The sequence below is a fragment of the Corvus brachyrhynchos genome, unplaced genomic scaffold, assembly GCF_000691975.1.
Source record: "Corvus brachyrhynchos isolate BGI_N302 unplaced genomic scaffold, ASM69197v1 scaffold117, whole genome shotgun sequence".
In the NCBI taxonomy this organism is placed as follows: Eukaryota; Metazoa; Chordata; class Aves; order Passeriformes; family Corvidae; genus Corvus; species Corvus brachyrhynchos.
The window spans coordinates 1,844,482-1,853,940 of NW_008238833.1; the positions used below are offsets into that span (position 1 = coordinate 1,844,482).

The 9,459-nt window shown below is 37.1% G+C and overlaps 1 long non-coding RNA gene across 1 annotated transcript in view; it reads right to left on the reverse strand.

The window, feature by feature from the left end:
* Window positions 1–370: 370 nt before the first annotated feature.
* LOC108447642 overlaps window positions 371–9,459 on the reverse strand; it is a 30,635-nt gene continuing 21,546 nt past the window's right edge. Inside the window, exons 5-6 of the long non-coding RNA XR_001863307.1 lie at window positions 7,619–7,713; window positions 371–439 (exon numbers count right to left, since the gene is read on the reverse strand). This is a non-coding gene — a long non-coding RNA (uncharacterized LOC108447642). The remainder of the gene's footprint in view (window positions 440–7,618; window positions 7,714–9,459) is intronic.

Here is a 9,459-nt window from a genome sequence, read left to right on the forward strand (position 1 = left end):
ACGATGCAATTTCCCTTCTTCCATGAAGAGTTAGGTACTACATGGAGAGTCAGATTGTAAAACAGACACTCTGGTAAAAAAATCCACTAGACATTTTAAAATTCCTCTTTTCCAGTAAGCTCAAGGTAATTTTTGTGCAGTAAATTACTACTGAAGCTGCAGTGAAATTATTCTGTATTCTAATGGCATTTGGGACTATTTTAAGGGGTGATAGTGGTGATGGGATAAAAATCAAAGCATAAACTGCAAGGAGAAATAGCCATACAATTTATTTCCTAGATAATGTTTGTACTAGGGTGCTGTAAAAAAGGTCCATTAATAAGTAGCTTCATTTTCATATACAATACCCTTATAATATAATCCATTTGCTTTTGTGAACATACCATGATGCTTTGGATGACAGATATTTCACAGCTTCAATATCCTCCACTAATTGAACCTGGATGAAAGAGGGAGAACACTAATCAGAACTGATTTCAAGTGCTGCTCACTTGAGGGAGTGAAAATGGTATCTTCTCCCAAGAGGAAATGTTGATACTGCATTAAAAAGACAAGCCCTGTGATATCCTGTGTCTCTCAGGAGGAACAGGAGTCTAATAAACTGCAAAGTATTTCCCTGTTGAGGTAGAACACCAGGAATAAGGAGCAAATTTTAATGAAACTACTTGACTGCAGATGTGCAGGATAATGGCTCTCTTCCCATAGCACTCAGTTCCATTCTGCCAGCCTTATTTCTGTTCCCACTATGGAAAGGCTGGTTGCCCATCTTTACTCAGTTTGATAAAGGCTGAGTTAGGTGCTTTGGATCTCAGACTGTAAAAACAAGTCTCCAACTTTATTTCAGAGATAATTTTTGAGATCAGATCTTTATTGTCAGATGTTCCACCTTATTTGTTAGAAAGCTCTGTCAGAGTCTCTAGGAGAACTTTATCGATACATAACTATATAAATCATAGATATTATTTCTAGAATGATTGGAAAGGTATGTTTACCAAGGAAAAGGAACTATTTGAAAGAACAGTGACAGTCCAAAGAGAGACATAAGTGAAGACAGCAGCAAATTTTTGGAGGCAGATGTAATGCAGTGACAGTAAAGGTGAAGAACGAGAGACCAGTCAAGCTGAGGAGGCAGCTTTGGGACTTCCATTCAGAAGTCAGAGATGCATTTCACATCTGAAAAGAGTGAAAACCCTTACAAAACAAAACAAGAAAAGAAAAGTAGAGTAACAATTGTAAAACGTGCTATTTTTTCACAAAAGATGATTAGGATAGAGATGGAATGTGAAGCCTTGGAAATTGTGCAGGAAATAAAAAAAAAAAAAAAAAAGCGTGAACTAACAGGATTAAAATAAATAACTTTCTTGGAATTTTCTAGCTAAAAAAAAGCAATCTCTTTAAGATAATTAGGAACAATTCAACATATACCAGCAGATAATAAAACAAAATTGCAATAGATACTTTAGAAATTGAAATTAAACTGGTATTCCATTCAAGATTAAGATACTTAGATTTATTGTTCATTAAAAAGGGTTTAGTTGTGACTAAGGTACATAAACTGCCATCATAGGCAATGGACATCAAGGGCAGATGCATAAGCATGAATTTATTTTGTTTTCCTAAGGTATCCAGGACATCTATACGGTGTTAGAATGTAAACCCAGACTAGGATACTGAACTTATGGAAGACTTGTACCTTCAGGAATTTACATGGAGATCAGTTGCAGAGCTTTTCCTTTATGGCACACTGCAATAGTGTTTGGAGAGATAACTCAATTAGTGGTCACGTTTTCCATTTTATTCATCTATGTAGCAACAACGTAATTCTTTTAAATGGAAAAAAAAAAAGTAGCATAAAATTCTTTAAGTCAAACTGACAACTCTTTCAGTGGCCAAAAAATGGTGAATTATAACCTTGCAAAACAAATTTACAGGAAAATTAAAAAATATTTAAAAAAAATTAATTTCTAATTACCCTAAATGCACTATTTTAATTGATATAATTAAAACACCCTGTTCTGTTCTGTTCATATATCTTAAATCTCATTCACCATTTATTTGTAAAGAGTGGTTTCACTATGTCCCCACTCCTTCACAGAATCAGTCAGTTCAATATCCATTTTCTTTAGAAATCTGACCTTTAAAAAGAGATCTTGCATTTCTCTCTTCTCTCAACGCTGTTATCAGTAGTGACTCATTTTCTTTTTATTTGTTGTTATTAATGGATATTTTTAAGGTAAATATCTACTAGTTATAATTTCATGGTTCTTGGATACTTCAGACTAAACAAGGAACCTATTGTCCTAGGCTAGGTTGTTTTTCCCATCATTGACCATAGCAACGAAGTCAGAACTCAACATCGACATTTAAAAAAAAAAATTAATGTGAGGAAAAGTCTTTGCTGGAAATGAACCTAAGAAAAGATGCCAATTTCCTTAAAAAGCTCATCCAAAACTTGCAAGACCCATTTTCTTTCATTTATTTGTGATTTCTTTCATATTATTATGTCAATCTCAACTCTTCTAATGGTCTTGATATACAATAACCTTTTTTTGTGCATCAAGGAAGAATTTGTTACCTTAGGATGATTTTAAGACAATTGCCATTATAATTACTTCATAGATAAACTTTTTTAAAAAGTATTAACGAGAAGATCACAAAAGCTACATTACTGATTTGTGTTCAGCTCTCAAAGATAAATAAGAAATCTGTCCATAGTTTCCAGAGGCAAAAGATACACTATTCTGCTTTCTTTTTTTGAGCTGACCAAACTACCTGCTGTGTACTAAGTGAAAATGAAAGTTTTTCTTTGGTTGTATAACTTTAAATTTTATTCATTAAAGAGATAGTTTTGTTCTTGACACTGAATTCATAGAATGAAAACAAGTCTCTAGTTGTTCTCCAATCTCTCAAATGAATGGTCAGTCAAGTCTTCAAGGCCTTGAATTATTTTAAAATAAAGTGACTTTTGAGAAAAAAAAAAAAACAAAAACTTTCATTCTTCAGAGAACTTATTTAGCAAAAGATTTTTTTGGTTAGAATCTGATAGTGTAATTTTTCCATTTTGACAGATTCTGAGGAGATTTGCAGTTTGAAAATTGCATAAATCTGGGAGGTCTCTGCAGGATATAAACCATAATAATTTGTGATGTATTAACTTCCTTTTACTTCACATGCATATTTTAAAATATTCTGATCTACATGATAGGTATTTATAGAGAAATTGCAGTATTTTTGCAATTCTTATCAACAACAGCACTAAAAATATCCAAATGCCCTAAACCACACTAAAGTCCTTCCACAGACATTTGGAAACATATTTCTCAGAGAAACATAGAGATGCAGTTAGATAAACCTTGAATAAATTAATTGTTGTTCTTCCGCATGCAGAATAAGTGGAGTGATTGATGAGTGATGACTCATAATTGCCTCAGTTTCCCTTTCTAAAACTTATTTGGATTATAGTGTCTAGAAATCTGCTGTCTGGTGAAACAGGGTAGTACAATGAGGGTCCTGCTTAGGCAAACTCTTGTAATTAATTTATTTCTCAATCAATGGGGAGAATATAATTATCTGAGCTATGTCCTGAACATCATCTTTGACACCTTTCTTGTCCTTATAGCCTGGTTAGGTGTGTGTATAAAATAATAACAGCATAAAAAAATCATAATTTCCAGTTTGTTATAGTCTTTCTGCTTGCTGCACCATAGTCTGGCCCTATCAGCTGCAGCTTTTTTTCTATTCATTAGGAAGTCTCCTTTACAGATTATCTTCCTAGACTATCACTTTGTCTGTAACATCATCGACCGGTTCTCATGTCTCTACTGCATACGCAAGTTGCTTGTTGCATTGGTTGAGCATCACCAGCTGCGTGCAGTTTGTAGGTTCTCAGGACAGAGACTGACCCTGTTCCATTTCTGTGGAGTTCCTAACGTGAGATGCTCTTCTAAAATATAAATTATTATTAGATTTGACATAATATTAAGAGTGACTTTTTAAATGAAACTTCATTGAAGCTGTGTGCATATGACATTCTGGGAAGAGTTAATGATCTCAAAAGCATGTGGAGTGAGCAATCTGTCCTCAGGAATGTTGGTTATCTGATGAAACCATCTCACTGACAAAATTGCTTCTCACCCTGTTCTATTTCATTCTTGTGTGCTTTTTTCCCCTGCAGATGAATAGCATATCTAACTAACCACCTTCCTCTTAATTTCACTTTTCAGGTTTATCTCAGCTTTTATAAATCTGATCTCGTTAACAGAGAAGGAAATGTAAATAATTTTAAAGCAGCATAAGTGAAAGTGAGAGTTAGTCTTATTTAGATTAATGTCATGCAATGGCTAAGCTGGCATTCAGTATATTATATGATATTTTGGACTTTCTATTGGGCTCACTGCTATTATGCTAATGATCCATTTCTAAGCCATATTAATTTTTTTTTAATTTTTGTTCCAAGAAGAGTAAATGAGAAATATTTACACATCTATCTTTGAGACTATCATTGCAGGCTGGATTTAAACTTGATGCTCAACCTGGAGAATGATGTGATGAAAAATATTCCAGGACCAGTTCAGAATTCACTGTAAGACAGAAAGAAAGTACCCTCCACACCTTTTTGTTGATTTTCAGGTTGTTCGTTGGCAGAATAAATTAATTATCGCCTACTATATCTTCATTTTTCTTGGGGTAAGACTTACCAGACAAACACAGAATGTGTTTTCTTTGCTCACAAATAAAATTTCTTCACTTTGTGAACTGTTTTGATGACACATGTACATCCAAGACGTAAAAGTCTGTAAGGTGGAGTGAATGTATTTCTTTCTGCTCCAAGAAGAAATAGGTAAGTATTTCAAATCAGGCCTCTGCCAGTTATTTCAACCCTGACATGCTATCAATCTTGTTTTTTCAAGTTCTGGGCTTCATTAAAAAAGAAGTGTGTAATTTTCCATCATGAAGAGATCTGACCTTTGGTGCCTTAGGTTCTAGCTTTTATATTTTTCAAATCCTGTACTGCTTAGTGTGTAACTCTGAAGTTTTGTGTGGCCTGTTAGCTGCTGTTCTCTCATGCTGGTTAGACATAACAAGCCTCTCTAGGTTTGCTCTTCAAGGACAGTAGATCCCAAAACGTGTGAACTTAAGCCTAGATGGGGGGGCGAACTTGAGGTAATTACATCAAAACTGAAGTTATAATTGGAAAATTAACCCTCATATGTAAATAGACCAAACTTATAAATGTGTGTAGAACCCATGACCCAGGGTCCATCTTGGGTGTAGCCTTTTGACTGCCCAGGGTGTACCTTTGAAGGTCCTTCAAATAAATACCTACTTTTATTCTCTTATCCTTGTCTAGTCTCTGTTTTTAGGTGGCCACCTCAAGGCATCACCTTCATAAAGTGTAAAGAATTGTGTGGTTCTGGCTTATATCTGTCAAATTCCTTCACTGGAACTTGACCAAAGCCCAGGCACGAGAAAAATGAAAAAGGCAGCATCAGTGATACTGTGAGCTGTTCATTTCAAGATAATACACTGCGCTGGATATCACGGATAATACCATGATTTACCTTCCATTAATCTGTAAAGAAAAAACAACTGAGCTTGAGCAGAAGTGTTTACAGCTGAGGAAGACTTTTTTCTTTGTTGCCATCTTCCATCATTCTGCTACCATATGATTTCATGTGAGTCACTTTATCTCAATGGAATGAAATCCAGGAAGGAATATGCCTAATCTCAGTTAAAGTCTGCAAGATCCAGAGAGAAATTTCTATTTTTAAAGCATTCATACAGGAGCAGAAATAACAATTTGGGAAACTAAACCAAACATCTTTATCATTCCCCCTCTTCAGTGGAGCAAGGGGAGAAGGAAAAACCTCATGGGGCAAGAAAAGGCCAGGGAGATCCCGCATCACTTACTATCATGGGTAAAACAGTCTTTGGGGAAATTTATTTACTCTATTGCAAATTAATAACAGAGTAGGATAGTTATACATAAGAACAAAAGTAAAATCACCTTCTTTACATCCCTCCCCTTTTCTCAAGCTGAACTTCACTTGTAAGATTTTTTCCCTGCCCCTCACTCACTGGCATGCTGTCCTTCATGAACACACTGCTCCAGGGTAAGCCCCTCACAAGACCTAGCTCCTGCCAGAAAATCGACTTTTGCATGAGCTCCTATCCACAGGTTGAAAGGTCCTGCCCAGAGTCTGCTTCTTCTTGAGCTCTTCATGAGTCACAGCTTTCTTTATGGGATCTCCATCTGCTCTGGTGTGGGGTTGCCCATGGCCTGCATCGTGGATGTCTAAGACACTGTGGTCTTCCGTGGGCTCATGGAAGTGAGGAATCTCTGCTCTGGAGCCTGGTGCACCTCCTCCCTCCTTTTTCTCCTCCAGCCTTGGTATCTGCAGGGTTTTCAGTCTCTCACAGGTGTTGCTCAGTGTTTTTAACTTTTCTTAAATAGGTTATCACAGAGGTGCCACCAAAGTTGCTGATGGCTCAGCTTTGGGCAGTGGTGGGTCTGACAAGGAGCCTGCTAGTGTCTCTGTCAGACAGAGGCCAGCCCTTCAACACCCCCTGGCTACCTAGAGCTTGCTTCATAAAACCGACATGTGGTTACACTTCCCTCTTCATTTTATTATTCCATCAATTTAAATAGAGAAGGGTTTTCAAATATGACATTTTATTATTAGCAACGAATAAACAGGTGAAATCAATAATTCTTCCTGTCAACCACAGAAGTAAACCTGTTTTGAAGAGTAAAGGCCAAGTTTCTGCCTCAATTAGAGCTGTTACTCTGTCCCATGAATTCTCTTCCTGGATTTCTACTCTTGGCTTTCTATTTCTGTATGAGCTTGAACAAGTCACTTGTCTTCTCTCTGCTTAGTACTTGACAGAAGTTCTTCTGAGGTTAAAATAATTATTTAGTATATGCTAAGATTGCTATATGGAAGGTCACTGCACAGGAATTGCAATAATTATTTTTCACCATGAATTTAAACGTTTGCATTTTGAAATGAAATCAAATTCATTAATATTAAATAATAAAATGAATAGAAATATTATGTTATGCATGATTAAGAGAAAATTATCTTGGTATGCTTGGCTGATGGAGTAAAATTTGATGAAGCATTCCAATGAAATATATAGATACACACACATTCACCTGGCACCAGTTTCATTGTTAAAGGAGAAGATGCTACCTGGGCATCCTCACACACATACCACCTGAAGCTTCAACTGCTAAGACCAGAGCCCCTTCACAGCAGATGGCTCGTGAGCCAACTCCTTGCTCACACACACACTCACTTATGGACATGCTTCCTGCTTCTGTGGCTTGACCTTAGCTTTCCCATAGCAGAGTCTCAGGCATTGGATTTATAAAAATAAATTATTAAAGTGCCATGGCAGAAGGTCAGCTTGAATGGGCTGTCTCCAGGGAGGGACAAAGAACAAAGAAATTCCCAGGCAATTATACCCTTATGAATTCTGCACCCACCCTTCATGCACTTTTCCCACACCTTGCATGTTTTCCTTGGTCTAATGGTGATTTTTGATCTGGGGCCTTTTAAAAACTTGTTGGATTCTTTCAATTTGTCCATGCAGGCAGGTCATTCACTGTTCTTACCTCTTGGAGTTACAGCTTCTGCTGGCATTTATAGTGTCTTATTTGCACCGCTGCTGCACCTGCTCTCTGGTAGAACAGTGGAAACTAAAAAAGCCCTGGATGTGGGATAAACACAATTTATCAACACCCAAACCATCTGTGTACTATCATGTTTTTCTGACACTAAAGACAAAATACATCACTCTACTAGATACTAGGAAAGTTAGTATGAAAATTAATTCTATTCCAGATGAAAGCATATCTAAGTGTAAGTTCACAGCTTGCAGCCCAAGGCTTCACCAAACCAAGTTACTCATGCTAAGGCAAACAGCATACTAAATCACACAGTATTTTAATCGTGTAATTCCTTCTATATAATATTTATTTAAGCTAAACAACTAATACCTCTCAATGTTCACTTCTAGATCATTGCAGATTCCCTTCAGTCACTTCTCAATTAGTACATTGCAGACAACGGACAAATATTAACTGGCTTCCACAGAAGAGGCCAAAAGGTTTTTTTTCTAGCTCATGTATGTGGTATGCAGAGCTACAGAATGTCATGGAATCTGCAGAGCAAGAAGGTTGGAACTCTCTGTCTACCTTCTCAGGTACAACAGGAACAGGAAAGATGTGATAAATCTTCTTTGGTTATACCTTATAGTTGTTCAACCACCTGCCTTTTCCCAAGAACAGGTCAAAACCAAACCAACAACAAATCAAAACTAGCAATCCAAAACAACAAAGAAACAAAACAAAGCAAAACATGTGGACCATACTGTTGCCTACTTTGAATAACAAATTTTCTGATCAGACTCTCAATATGCTCGTAAGTATTGCAAGAAAGCAGCTTTTTGCACAAACCCACTCAAGCAGCTCTTATGAAACGCTTCACACTTCAAAAGAGGAGTCAAGACCAAAGAGCCGTAAGATAGCTCCCATTTTCTGGAGTAACTTTGCAAATACTATGCTTGAAAAAGTATATTTCAGATTTGCTACTTTTTTCCTTACATGTGTCATTAATCCACCTTTACTCAGGCTTCATTTCTTAGAGACATCCTTCATATTTCCCTGACTTTCCAATTTTTGGCTTACAAACCTTATTGTTCTCCGACTGATAACAGAGCTGTTTGTACTGGTTTGGTCCAAAATACTCATTACTGTCTACCTTCTGTGAGATAAGAATTAGGAGAAATGCAAAGCAGGCACCAAACTTGAAAGAATATAAAGAAATTTATTAACAGACCTAAGAGAGGGAAAAAAAAAAAAAGTAATACCACACCTTCACACCTTCAGAACTCTTCTCCTCCCCCCACCTTCCTCCCTTCTCCCACGGACAATGTAAAAAGACAACCCTTGAGATGTTCAGTCTGTTTACCACTTCCGTAATAACCTTGTTCAGTCCATTTAGGAAGAGGAGTCTCTTCTTGCTCATGCTATGGAGGAATTATCACAACGAGACAGACGCCTGGGTTGGTTCTCTGCTTGCATCATGTGAGAGTCCCCTCCCATGACTTACAGCTTTTCCCACAACTGCTTTCAAGGGTCCAATCTTGAGCTACTGGGGTGCAATTTTAAGGTTGAGCTGTTCAGAAACAAAAGTTCTCTTCATCCATCTCTGGGAGCATTTCATCTCTAAGAATAGAGGTCCTCCTCCTTCCCTGTGAGCAAAGGGTCCTCCTCATCTTCATCTCTAGGATTATCTCTGGGAGCACCTTTAGGAACTGAGGTCTTCTCCTTTTCCATTTGGAGCAAAAGTCCTCGTCGCTTCCATCTCTCCCTGTCCAAACTTCTCATGAAATTACAGCTGCTTCAGCATCTGCCTATCTCAGCGCAGGTGCTTTTGCTCACAAGTACAAGTT